Genomic DNA, 13,158 nt, shown 5'->3' with positions numbered 1-13,158 from the left:
GATAGTATTTTTTTCCAATATGCCACTTCTAGCACGTACCATTTGGGATTAATGGCGGGGAGCTTAGTTTGGGCACCATATGTGAGGACTGGAATCACTTTGTGTTTATAGAAGAGCATTGATGGACTATAAGAAAATGTGCCATATTTAATTTGTATGGCTTTTCCTTGAATGGCAAGAAGTTTCATTCTGGATTTGAGTTCTACTTTGTACAGTATATCAGAAACTTGTCTATTGAGGTTTGTGCCAAGATATTTGTACTGGGTAAGCTCTGCCAATGAAGTCTTGGCAAGTGACCACTTAAATGTATAGCCAGTTTTGCTGGTGAAAGATTAAAGTTTTCGATTTTTGGTTACTGGTGATCATCAGAGGATTGGCCTGAGCATATTTGTCAAGTGCAGCAAGTTTTCTTTGAAGCCTGATCTGGGTCCTATCTAAGATGACGAGATAGTTGGCATATAAGAGCCATGATATCTCAGTTGTGCCAAGTTTTGGAGAGAATGATTGGACCGAGTCAAAGGCCTTGTTTATATCGTTAATATAAACATTAAATAAAATGGAGGCCAGAATGCATCCTAGTTTCAGCCCCACACTGGTTGGTATTGCTTTGGATAATAGGCCATCATTTGTAAGCTTCACTTTGATTGAAGTAGAGGATTAAAATTGTCTGATCAGATAAAAAATGTGTGTAAGGCAACTGGCATTAAAACGTTTCTCCCATAAAAGTTCTCCTGACACAGAGTCAAAGGCTTGTTTAAAATCGATCAGGGCTAAAAAGGCAGGTTGTTTGGACATCAAGGCTTTTTTTTTAATTGCAGGAAGAATAGTCCGATTTAGTAAGTTTCCTACTCCTTTGATGAACCCGGATGGATGCTTGTCTAGAAAAGTGTTAGAAATAAGCCATGCACTAAAATGGCGCTATGTAAATGACTACTACAATGCAATACAATCAAGGAATATTTCGACTTCAATGATAATGGGACGGTTAATTTGTCTACACAATGGGACGTATTTAAGGCAACCGTACAAGGTGACTTGATATGAATAGCCACATTATATAAGAAAGAGAGGAAAAGCAAGGGATTATGGACAAGATGGGTAAATTACAGCTAGGAGGTCAGGGGAGCGATTATGTTAATCCAGGAAGACTAAGTGAACTTCATCTTCTTAAAGCTGAGTTGAAGACCCTTTTGGTACATGAGACGGAGTGGAAGCTTAAGTTTCTTAAACAAAAAAATGATCAAATAGGGGAAACAGCTGATGGGATACTGGCCTGGTGGTGAGGGGTACAACGAACACTATAAGTGTTGGTGCGAATTGTACGCTGTTGTTGGATATGAAGTATGAAGATACGGATATTGTGGAGATCTATAGCAGTTTTATGATGCCCTTTGCCGGCCTGATTGTGACAGTAGAAATTTGAGGCTTATTTGGGTGCTCTTGAGATCACACGGCTGTCTGCTGATATGCTAGTCTTGAAGCCCCGATTGCAGGTGAAGTTGTGATTAACACAATCAGGTCTATGAAGAGTGCTAAAGCTCCGGGTGATGATGGGTTATCGGTACGATTTTATAAGAGGTTCTGCTCCACATTGACGCTGGTCATGATTAGACTTTTTAATAACATCCTGCGGGCGGCTCTTTGCCAGACACAATGTTTGCGGCCATCATTACTGTAATTCCCAAGGAGGGGAAGGATAGTACACGTTGTGGGCCATATCAGCCTATATCCCTTCTTAATTTCGATGTGAACATTTTGGGGAATAGGTTGGCTGGGGTCCTCCCTTCTCTAGTAGGTTTTATTCAAAGCTGCCAGGGCTCTTATAACCTTAGGAAGACTCTGGATTGGTGTACATGGCCCAGCGTACAGAGACGCCAGCGTGCCTGCTTTCTTTAGACTCAGAAAAGTCCTTTAATAGGGTTCATAAGGGGTTTATGGGGGCTTATGTGGGCCCTCTTGGAAAGGTATGGTTTTGGGGTTAATTTTCGGGGTTGGGTGGCTTCATTCTACAGAAATCCAGTGGCCCGTACAGTGTTTTGCCTAACTATTTTCTCAGTAATTTAAAGATATCTTTTTAACTTAAAGGGTTCCTGTCTGCTTTCCAGCCTTGGTCTTGGAACGTAATGTGCTTGGTCTTGGAACGCAAAGAATTCATTCACACTTCATGTAAAGTTTGAAATAGACCTGTCTCAGCTCTCTTTATTATCACAATTAAAGATTATCACAATAAAAGACAGATAGAAATGAAACAGAAATACATCACCATTAACGTCTCTATAACATTCTTCATCTCTGCCAAGCCTTCACTCCAAGATGCCAAAAGTAACTGCTTTGCGTACAATGGGTGTTATATTGGCAATGTGTAACAAGGGTTTGATAAATCCTGAGCCCACTATATCCAATTCTGCTGCAAAAAAATGTGCTTTGCCAGTTATCAGAGTTACAACATGGCTTGTGTTTTTCATCTGCTGCCATGAATAAATAAACACAGTAACTTTCGTCTAGCCCAATGGAATAATAATTCTGCAGCAGGTACAAATAGTTATACCTGTAACAGAAGCTGCAGCATGAGCCCTTATGGGTTTGACAAAGTAGTGTCATTCACAGAAATACACATACAATTGGGCTAATATTCCACCTTGGAAGGAAGGAGTGAAGAAGGGTCTGGTCTACTGTAGATCAAAATTAGATTTGTGCCTTAATGGAATATGAAGATCAGGCTGAAAACCCACTACTGATGGGTTTCCAGATGTTATGTTGTGTCACGCATGGATATGTGCACTCACGGCACTGCTCTATTGCTGGCCTCTTAGCCAATATCCACACTTCATTGTTTGAAAGCATAAGAGGCAAAGCAAAACGTTAAAAGGAGGCAGAGTTCAGGAATACAGTGCTGCAAGCAGGGCGAAAGCAGAAATAAGCCCAAGGCACCCTTGTTTTTGTGCATCAATACGGAGCTAGATCCTATACATGGCGATTACTGATTTTGTCATCTCACAAATAGAACAGAAATACCCCTCTGTTTCTTTCCCACCAAATTTGCCCTTTCTTTTCTGATATTCTACAAAAATGAAGGTGTGTCAAATCACAGAGAACACAGACTTATTCCGAGATTCCCAGAGAACACAGACTTATTCTGAGATTCTCAGTACAACTGAGTTTTTAAATGATTTAAGGGAGGTCTTGGGGGCCTTGATTTATTTTTTACAACCCTGGTTATTGTCATAGCGGTTCATCTGACTCCACCGCAGCCTGCTCCAACAGCGCCAGATAAATTAAGTGCAAACACAATGTGCTCTTCAGAATCAAACTAATGCTATGTCTCTTTGTGCTTCATCCCATGGGAAATAGAGGATAAGGTTTGGTGGTCTGCTTGGACAAGAAGGCATTCATAGTGCAGTGCCTCAACAGGTTTTGCCAGTTTTATGTCTTATCTAGGGCTTTTCAGGCTGCTGTTTCTATTCCTACCCTCAAAGTAAGAAAGTATATGCCAACACACATTATATCCATCTGAGATGGTACTGTACTGTAGTGTCTGTAAGGGACTTACATACTCAATGTGATATGACTGCACTTTCCCAACTAAGGACGAAAGGTCCTGGATCCTATGAGGCAGCAAATCCTAAGGGAGCTTTGCTCTGAACTGACGCAGCAGTCATGTAACATTCTGTACCTGCACATGCCAAGAGAAAAACCAATGCAACACATCACTTATTTGTATACATTTTTCGCTTATCTGGTAATTGCATTTGGTGAATGTTTGTGGCAGAAGCCCCAAAATTGACGAACGTATTGTTACAAAAGAGAGAGAAACAAAGAAAGAGAAAGAAAAAGAGAGAAAAAGATATATATATACACATATATATATATATATATATATATATATGATACATTACTCCCCGTAATCGTATTTCTGATGCTTGTATCTGCTTAGATTCACATGCTGTGCATAGGCCAACATCTAGTGAAAGCTGCGTAGTGTTACAGTTTGTTTTTCGAAACTCAAAAATGGGCGTCGACACAGGGAGTGCCAGTAATACTATCCCTAGTGCGACGTCCACTGTACCCATGATCCCTCACGCGTGTAGGACCCTCAGATTGTATTTTTTCTGACATGAGGTAGCATGATGAGTAGCGTGAGTACAGATAATCCAAGCAGATAGAAAGAAAGGTAAGACTACAAGCATCCATGCGCCGTCTCTCAGAGGGGAGGAAGGGTGGGTCGCATGTGAATCTAAGCAGATACAAAAATCAGTGGAATCAGCTTAGATCACATGCTGTGCATAGATTAGCAAGCAGTATCTGAAGAAGGAGGTGGGATGTGAGAAGGGTCATGAGCAAATAAATGTGTTAGAACCGCTTGTCCCACTTGGGTATCTGTCTTGGAATGGGTGTCAATGCAGTAGTGCTGAGTAAAAGTGTGAATAGAGCTCCAAGTAGCTGCTTTGCAAATGGTGTCAAGGGGTACATTTGCAATGAAAACCAGAATGGCCCCAATGCCTCTTGTAGAGTGGGCTCTTGGCGTGAAAGGCAGAGTTTTTTCAGAAAGGGAGTAACACAGCTGGATACAGTTAATAATCCACTTAGAGATGGCACCATTAGAGACGCGATCCCCCTCTCTGCCTGTAGCTACAGAGACAAACAGTTGGTCTGTTTTCCTTAGCGGTCTGGTCTTGTTTACATAGTAGAGGACCGCCCTACGCACATCTAGGGTGTGTAGTTTCACCTCAGCCGAGCTCTGTGGGTCTTGGAAGAAAGCCGGAAGCTCGATGGAATGGTTCACGTGGAATTTAGAAATAAACTTAGGTGAGAACCTAGGGTGTATGCGTAAAACCAGTTTATCTTTATGAACTGTAAAGAAAGGATCTTGCACTGACAGAGCCTGAATTTCACTGACCCTTCTTATATATGTAATTGCTACTAAGAAGGCTGTTTTATAAGTCAGGTGTTTGAGACTGCTTTTATGCATGGGCTCAAAAGGGGGGGCCCATGAGCTTAGATAGCACCACATTAAGATCCCATCCTGGTGGTGGGTTTGAAATAGGAGGGTGAAGTCTCTTTACTCCTTCCATGAAGGCTTTAACTACTGGTACTTTCCACCAATACACCTTGTTATGGTAGGTGGTGTATGCTGACAGAGCTGCCAGGTGTACCTTTAGTGAGTTAAAAACCAGTTCTGCATCCAGTAGGTGGAGCATGTATGTGACAATTGTTGAAGGAGTGCAATCAACCGGGTTGATTTGCTTATTTTGGCACCAGATAACAAATCTTTTCCATTTGTCAAAGTAGCAGTGCCTTGTGTTTGGCTTCCTAGATTCTTTTAGGATCTCCATGCATCTCTGTGGTAACTTGAGATGTCCAAAATCTATGACCTCAGGAGCCATGCTGCCAGGTTCAATGAGTTGGGTTGAGGATGCACCTTGTGCCCTTGGTGCTGGGACAGTAGGTTGTACCAGCCTGGGAGTCTGATGGGTTTGCACACTGCTAGACTGCGTAGGTGTGGGAACCACAGTTGTATGGCCCACATGGGAGCAACTAGGACAAGGGTCATCGATTCTCTGTTCATCTTGTTGACCACCTTCCTGATGAGGGGAGTTGGTGGAAAAGCATACGCAAACATCCCTGACCAGTTCATCCACACAGGGCGTTCCCCTCGGTGTTTGGTTGGGGGAACCTGGATGCAAATCCTGGGCATTGTCTGTTTTCGCTTGTGACGAATAGGTCTATAGTGGGGGAACCCCACTGAGGGAAGATATCTTCTACGATTTCTCTGTGTAGACACCATTCGTGTTCCTTTGGAAGGGAGTCTCTTCTCAAAGCATCCGCCAGAGATTTGAGATCCCCTGGAACATGTTGAGATGACAGGAAGATGTTCCGTCTGAGTGCCCATATCCACATTTTCTGGGCAAGCTTGGACAGATTTGGCGAACGAGTCCCCCCTTGCTTGTTCAGGTAAAACATGGCTGTAGTGCTGTCCGTCCGGATCTGCACTGACAGATTCTGCAGGTAGGGCTCGAACGCTTGAAGCGCTCTGAATACCGCCAGAAGCTCTAGTAGGATGATATGATTCCTGGCCACTGAGTGAGACCAGAGACCCTGAGCTGTGTGGTGGAGATGGTGAGCTCCCCACCCTGTCAGGCATGCATCGGTTGTGACTACCGCCTGTATCTCAGGATCGTAAAAGGGTTTCCCCTTGGACAGATTTTCTCTTGTCCACCAGTGAAGGCTTTGTACAAGTGTTGGCGAAATGACCACTAGATCATCCCACTGACCACTTGCCTGAGACCACGGTTTCGCCAACCATTCCTGCATGGGACGCATGCGCAGGCGCGCGAGGGGGACCAGGTAAATACATGACGCCATCATACCCAGCAAACGCATTGCTTTACGTACTGTTATCCGGCGACCGGCCTGATAATGCGGAATTTGCAGTAGTATATTCCGAATTCTTTCCTCGGAGGGAAAGGTCAACCCCTCTTGAGTGTCTAGGATAGCTCCTAGGAACTGTTTGGAGGTGCTTGGCACCAAACTTGACTTCTTGTTTATTGAGAAGCCCAATTCGAAGAGGAGGTCGATTGTCCTTTGAATGTTTGTTCTGTAAATTACTGGCGTCTCCCCCGTGATGAGCCAGTCGTCCAGGTAAGGGTACACCGGGACTGCCTCCCTGCGTAGGTGTGCTGCCGCCACCGCCAATACCTTGGTGAATACCCTTGGAGCCAAAGCTATCCCGAAGGGCAGTACCTTGAACTGGTAGTGCCAACTGTCCACCTTGAAGCGCAAGTACATTCTGTGCGCTGGGAACATGGAAATATGAAAATAGGCATCTTTCATGTCCAATGTTGCCATGTAATCCCCTTTTTTTTAGGAGGGGGATTACCACTTGGAGAGTAGTCATGCAAAATTTTTTGGGCTTGACATACTTGTTTGCAGGCTGTAAGTCCAATACTGGGCGCATTGTCAAATCTTTTTTTGGCACAAGGAAGTATGTTGAATAAATACCCTTGTTTACCTGGTGTCCCGGGACGAGTTCTACTGCGTCCTTTGCTAGCAGATTGACGATCTCCTCGAGGAGGATCTTTGGGTGGTCCAAAGAATGTATTTTTTGTCGTAGAGGATGGTTTCGGGAACGCTCTAACAGTTCTATGCAGTACCCTGCGGATACTGTGGACAGCACCCATCTGTCTGATGTGATCCCTTCCCAAGCTTGGGTGAAGTTGGAAATGCGTCCCCCTACCGGGGTTGCGTGAAAAGGGACCCTGAACGGAGCGTCACTGTTTTGGTGGAGGCGTGGGGCTGCCTCTACCTTTACCACATCCTCTTTTATTACCCCTGCCATAACCCTGGGCAGACTGCTGGTTGTTATTGTTCCATGGGGTACCCTGCCCCTGGGAATAGTTAGATCCTCTCTGGGAATTTTGTCCGCGTGGGCGACGAAAATTGCCATTCCCTCTCTGATTAGGGGGTTTATTAGTTAGTTGGCCTAGGGATTTGAGTGTCTCATACTCGTCCTTGGCATTGTTCAGCGCATCCTCGACCGCCTTACCAAACAACAGATCCGGCTCCACCGGTTTTTCTAACAATGATGCTTGGGTTTCAGCTTTGAATCCAGACTGCCGTAACCAAGCGTGTCTCTTGATAACAGTCCCTTTTGCTATCAATCTGCCGGCGTTATCCGCGGCATCAAGGGTTGCTTTTAAAATGCAACCAGACACGGCTCTTCCCTCCGCGGAAACTCGTGCCAATTGGCTCTTTAAGGGTTCTGGGGCAGAGTCTATGAGTGCCGCGACTTCTTCCCACTGGTGGCAGTTGTAACTGGCCAACAGGGTGGTGGAGTTGGCAATCCTTGCCTGGTAGGCTGAAATGGAGGCTACCTTCCTGCCCAAACCATATAGTTTCTTGCTCTCCTTGTCGGGAGGAGCTTCGGACGATGACAAGGGTGTTCCCGCCCTCTTACGGGTGTTTTTAACTACCAGGGAGTCTGGCTTCAGATGCCCCCTTATGTATAGTGGGTCTGATTGGGCTGCCCTGAAAAGTTTCTCAATACTTGGGTTCACTGCCCTGGTGAGGTTGGGATTTACAAGTGAAGGGTCTATTTTTCTCTGAATAGACTTAAGGATAGGGATGGCCTGCGCAACAGGTCTCCTTTCTCCTACTAACTCCTCGGCGAAGTCCCTCTCTTGTTGAGCACCCTGGGTGTCAATGTGGATGTGTTCTGCCGCTCGGGACAGAACTTCATTCAGGAGAGATTGATTGTCGACAGGGGAGTCGGTAACCGGGGGTTCTTTCTCTACCGGGGAATCTACTCTGTAGGTTTCAGGGTCTTTCTCTTCCTCTTCTTGGTCCTCATCATCTCCATAGTAGCCCGTACCAGTTTGCTCTTCCAACATGCCCAAATCTGGAACCTCACAAAAGGATGTATCCCCTTGATATTGAGAGTAGGGGTGTATATAGAAGGGGTCTGAAGACCGTGTTGGGGCTTCAAACCGGGACTTCTTACTTGGAGGTATTGGATCCTTGGAGCCTGTGGGTGCTGACCCATTGGGAGTATAAGAGAGAAAGTGTTCAGGGTTTTTTGTGTAAAAATCTGCCAATGATGACATCCTTGACATAACCCTGTCTATGTGATCACTAGACCATTCTCTAGAACTGGGAATGACCCTTTCTGGAACTTTCTCTGCCTTATCCTGACTAGACTTACTAGTTTTAGCAGGGGTCTTTGGGATAACAGAAGACTGGGACTTTGCTGTCTGCTTATATGGAGTGGAAAGTTTTAGAGGTGTGGAAGGAGGCTGAGACTGCTTCCTTTGTTGTTTTCCCCCCTCCCTGTGGGTGGTAGAGTGTTTTCCCTGCTTTTTCGCCCCTTCTGAGCCTTCTGACGGCTGGCGTCTAGGTTCGGGGGTAGTGTCCCTATCTTTCGAACGTGGAGGTAGGGACTCGGGATCCGCCGTTACGCGGTTTGCCGGCGCCGACACCTGGAGTGCGGTCTGGGGATGGAAGTCGGCTTCGTCTTCCGACGATCGAACTTCCGTTACCTTGGGGAGCGAGGCACTCTTGGCAACAGTGGATGATTGCCTGGAGTCATGCGGCGATCTAGATCGAGAACGCCCAGAGGACACCGATTCGGACCGTTCTCTATGTGCCTCTTTCCGAGAACTCGACGTGCGCGTCGAGTCTCGGTTGGACTTCATGTGCTTTGTAGAAGTGCTGTGGGTAGCGCTTGTGTCGCCGTGGGTCTTCCCCATAGCCGCTTTGCCGGACGACCTTCCGAGGTCGGGCACTTGCGCTCGGCTGTCTCTTGACGCCACGTTGCCCTCGCCGTCCGAAAGCACGGCGTTGCTGCCATCGCTGAAGGCACCCTCCGCTGCCATGGCCTCCTGACGCCTGGCGTGGTGGGCCCAACGCTTGATCAAACAGTCCTTAAGTGTTTTCAGTTTAAACCTACTACACGCTCTGCAGTTTGCCTCAGGGTGGTCCCTCGGCAAGCAGAGATTGCACGTGGCATGTGTCAACCCAAGGGTACTTGCGGTTGCACTTGGGGCAGAATTGGAAAGGGGTACCCTCCATACGCACCTTGTGGCAGCGGGCTGATAAGTGTAGGAATATATAAGAATGTACCTATATACCAAAAGAGTGTAGAGTATGTCCACTCTCCACTCTCCCTACTTGCAGGGCCGATGCCAGAGGCCTTCCGAGGCCCAAATCCGTCATGCAGCTCTCGACGGTCGATTTCTTCTCCGGGCCGGTGTCGAGTGTGGAAGTTAGGTGACTCGACATTGGGGTGGAGAATGGGGAAAATATAACAATATTTTGCAAAAGTATGGCTAAGGCCAGGGAACTCCGCGAAATGCTTCCGACCAGTTTGGCGGAAAAAACAATCTGAGGGTCCTACACGCCTGAGGGTTCATGGGTACAGTGGACGTCACACTAGGGATAGTATTACTGGCACACCCTGTGTCGACGCCCATTTTTGAGTTTCGATAAACAAACTGTAATACTCCGCAGCTTCCACTAGATGTCGGCCTATGCACAGCATGTGATCTAAGCAGATTCCACAAGCCTCAGAAATTATATATATATATATATATATATATATATATATATATATATATATATATATATATATATGGTTCTGAACTGAGAATATCTGGTTGACATTGCAACCAGCAATGCCACGGCATGTAACTCCTCTGCCGTAATACCCAATGAGAAGCTCCCTAACAAGATTTGCTCCAATCAACAGTTTTGTAAGGGCTTTCCATTTCCCAGTTGTGTAGTGATTTGCCTTATTTAGCTATTCTGGGGGATTTTGTGTGCAATTGGGTTATTTGTGGGCTACTTTCGACAGCAATTATTTTGTATTCCTCCTGAGGCTGCCTGTCACTACCACCCAGCCCATGCCCACTATCTCTACCCCTACCCACACCATTCTCATTTTCTCTACCATCACCTACCCCACCCCCCCATCACATGCGCTGGTTGGGTTATGTTTGGGCTACATTTGACAAATCCTGATCTGTTGCTCATGTTTCCTGCCCCAACCAACTACTGCAACTCAGCCACCCAACCCCCCACTCTCTCTACCCCAACCCACCCTACCCCCACTCTACCTTCACCCACCCCATTCTCTCAACCTCCTCATCCAGCTCCAACTCTCTCTACCCCTATCCACTCTCTCTACCCCACATAGCCACCCTACCCCCAGAGCCACCCTACCCCCACTTTCTCTAGGCCCATCGCACCCTACAACCACCAACTCTACCCCAAAATGTTCTACCACCCCCACCCACCTTAACCCCGCCCTCTCTACCCCACCCACTCAACACCAACTTACTCTCGCCCCATCCCACCCTACGCCCACCCACCCTAACACCTCCCACCCTACCATCATTTTCTCTACTGCCACCCACCTACCCTACCTCCACTCTCGCTACCCCCACCCAACCAACCAACCAACCCCCCACTCTCTAGCCCCACCCACACAACCCCCAATTCTTTCTACCCCTACCCACCTAACCCCCCTCCCTCTCTAACCCCACCCTATCCCCACCCACCACTCCCTCTCTACCCCACCACCCTAGCCCCACTCTCTCAACCTCCAACCACCCTACCCCACTCTCTCTATCCCACCCCACCCCACTCAAATCCAACTCTCTCTCTAGCCCGACCCACCCCTCACCCTCTCTACCCGCACCAACCCACCCTACCTCCTCTATACCCGCACCAACCCAGCCTACACCCTCTCTCTCACCCACTCCCTCTCTACCCCATCCACTCGCTATATCCCCCCCTTTCTATCCCAAGCCACAACACCCTCCTCTCTTTACCACCACCTCCTAACTCCTCTCTCTTTACCCCACCACGCATCCTACCCTGCTCTCTCTCTAGCCCCATCCACCCTACACGTTGTATTCCGACCACCACCCAAGTCTACTCCCCCACCCAGCTTACCACTTTATCCTTGCTCCCACACATTGATGGCAGCCTCTATCATTGACATGATATATGATAGTTTATTTATATAGCACCTATACACAATGTGTTTCAAGGCGCTTCAAGGCAAGGGAGGGAACAAGGGAAAACAAGGGAAAATACAATTACATTCTTACAGGCCATGAACAATAAGAATGTGAAATTAACTATCATACTCGGCCTGGCGATATTTCAGATAGTGCAAGATCGAAAACATAGATAAGGAAGGGAGGGGGGAGAGTGGGAAGGAAATGGAACAGACAGGCGACTACTGTACTAGGCCTGACGACATTTCTGTTAGAGCCGGAGATTAATAAAAGGTGAGGGTGAGGGCTGCAGAAAGGGAGGGGAGGAACAAAACAAGCGACTAACGTACTAGGCCTGATGACATTTTAGATAGTGCTGGAGGCGGGCAGGGGAGAGAAAACAAGTAGGGGAGGAGACAAGCAAGGCTGCTATCATACTTGCTCAAGGACAATTCTGATAGAGTAAGTGCACAGAAGAAAGTAAGGGGAGGGGGATATAGGAAAAGGGAGAAAGGGAGAGGAGGAGAGAACAGAGAGTGAGCAGTGAAAAAGTGTATATGCAAGAGGGGATAGCAAATACAATTGCAGAAGTCGGTAGTACACATAATGTTGCGAGAGAACAGCAAATACAAGCCAGGATTCAAGATGAAAACGGGAACAGCATGATTCAGGGTCACCATGAGTAGAAGATGCAGGGGAAGTCCAGCATGAGAGTTGAGAGAGGGTGACGCACCGTGAGTCAATGAAGTCCATAAAAGTCAAATCCAAGCATTGGCAAAAGGCTTTGATGGTGAAACCAGAATGCATCAGGACAGACTCCTGCAGAGTTAGGATGTAGGAGAGCACTGGAGGGAGGAGGGGAAGAAGGGTAGACAATTCAAGCAAAACAGGTAACTCCTGTATGTGAGAAGGGGGGCACAATGGAACATCACAGGGGGGCCAGAGGTGGGGATAGCCTGTGGGGACAAGGGATGTTGGTGCATGCTTACCTGCTGTCTGTGCAGGGGTTTGGGCCCTGGGTCCTCCTGGTCCTAACAGACCTAAACAGGAATTGCCCTTTTCTTCGTCTGCCCTTCGGACCAAGAGGACCCAGGGCAAGAGACGCCCTTGACCTAAGACTTGAGAGCAAAAGGAAGAGGCAGGGCTAAGAAAGTGTGTGGGGTTTAGGCCGAAAGAGCGGCAACCAGGACGGCACCAGGTGGGCGGGGCTTAGACCAGGTGACCCAGATCCACTTGCACCTGCTAAGGAAAAGAAGCTGGAGGGCTGCTTAAGTAGGTAAAAAGAGCAGCAACCAGGAAGGCACCAAGTGGGCAGGCTAAGGCCAAAGGAGCGGCAACCAGGATGGCACCAGGTGGGCGGGGCTTAGGCCAAAAGAGCGGCAGCCAGGAAGGCACCTCCCATTGGCTTCCTCCCTTGCTCCATTCCTCTCCTCATTCTACTGCACACCTGCACCTCTTATGGCATCCTCCTTTGAAAGATTGCACTCTCCTCCTTGCACCCTGGTGCCTATAAATGCAAAATGCAAAGAGGAGCAGTGAACGCCAACGTTATTGGCATTGCCAATGCTTGTTATCTTAGTAATAGAAAAATCAGAAAACAGAGGTAGCAATAATAAAGCATCAGAAATTGTGAACCCAAAGTGTTCATATGACAATCACACAC

The 13,158-nt window shown here is 47.2% G+C and overlaps 1 protein-coding gene across 1 annotated transcript in view; it reads right to left on the bottom strand.

Annotated features, from left to right (window-relative positions):
- LOC138488233 (clustered mitochondria protein homolog) overlaps nucleotides 1–13,158 on the bottom strand; it is a 189,785-nt gene that overhangs the window by 48,339 nt on the left and 128,288 nt on the right. The window lies entirely within an intron of this gene.

The sequence above is a fragment of the Ambystoma mexicanum genome, chromosome 9 (assembly GCF_040938575.1).
Source record: "Ambystoma mexicanum isolate Mex_15411 chromosome 9, UKY_AmexF1_1, whole genome shotgun sequence".
NCBI classification, from domain to species: domain Eukaryota; kingdom Metazoa; phylum Chordata; class Amphibia; order Caudata; family Ambystomatidae; genus Ambystoma; species Ambystoma mexicanum.
The sequence above is the reverse complement of the archived record's forward strand: the minus strand, read 5'-3'. Positions and strand labels throughout refer to the sequence as shown.